This window comes from Gorilla gorilla, chromosome 12 (genome assembly GCF_029281585.2).
Source record: "Gorilla gorilla gorilla isolate KB3781 chromosome 12, NHGRI_mGorGor1-v2.1_pri, whole genome shotgun sequence".
In the NCBI taxonomy this organism is placed as follows: Eukaryota; Metazoa; Chordata; class Mammalia; order Primates; family Hominidae; genus Gorilla; species Gorilla gorilla.
In genome coordinates this window covers 77,253,175-77,254,129 of record NC_073236.2, presented here as the reverse complement: position 1 = coordinate 77,254,129, position 955 = coordinate 77,253,175, and the positions used below count along the sequence as shown (strand labels likewise).

General features: G+C 40.7%; 1 pseudogene; it reads right to left on the bottom strand.

The window, feature by feature from the left end:
* Positions 1-447: 447 nt before the first annotated feature.
* Positions 448-955, bottom strand: LOC101131627 (large ribosomal subunit protein eL21-like; annotated as a pseudogene).

Here is a 955-nt window from a genome sequence, read left to right as displayed (position 1 = left end):
TAACCACCTACTCATCTTGAAAATAAGTAAGTAACCACTTTATTGTTTCAGTGGAAGGCATGTCCCTTCTTCAGACTCAATCTAATCTACCTGGAATCCATCCTTTCCTGCCTTTTCCAGGAAATCGTTATTGTTCCTCACTCTCCCCTACCTTCAACCTCTTTCTCTGTCTACTGGTGTTTATGAGCCTAAATGGTCAGAACAGGCTCAAGCCTCTCCCACTTTTACACACACACACACACACACACACACACACACACCTCTCATTCAACCAGCTATCTCTTTATCTTTCTTTTACCTCTTAAAACCAAGCTTCCTAAAAGTGTTTCCCATAGTCACTCACTCTCTTTATATCTCTTTTCCCACTAAACACTCAACTCACTGTAACCTAGTTTTTGCTACTTCATTTTTTTTTTTTTTTTTTACAGCCCAGAGGTCCTTTATTTTCCTTTTTAACACCTATTATGCCATGAATTCATAGGGAATAGGTTCCAGCAGCTCAGGCTCCTTCCCATTGGTTCTCACAAAGTGTGCTTCTCTGGGTGGAGCAGGCTGGTGCTTTAGTTGAACCCAGGTACCTTTCTCTTTGGCTTCTTTTTCTGATCATTTTCCTTCATGCGTTTCAGGAAGCTATCTCGGCTCTTAGAGTGCTTAATATACTCAATACGTACATTAATTCTCTTGGCAAGAATCTTGCCCTTAACTTGTTTGTTTACAACAATGCCAACAGCATGCTGGGTAACATTGTAGACTCTTCCAGTTTTGCCATGGTAACACTTGTGGGGCATTCCTTTTTGAACAGTACCCATTCCCTTGATGTCTACAATATCACCTTTCTTATAGATTCGCATATACGTGGCCAAAGAACAACTCCATGTTTTCTAAAAGGCCTAGAGAACATATATTGGGTGCCTCTCCTCTTTCCCTTTGTGTTTGTCATTTTGGCGAATTACTG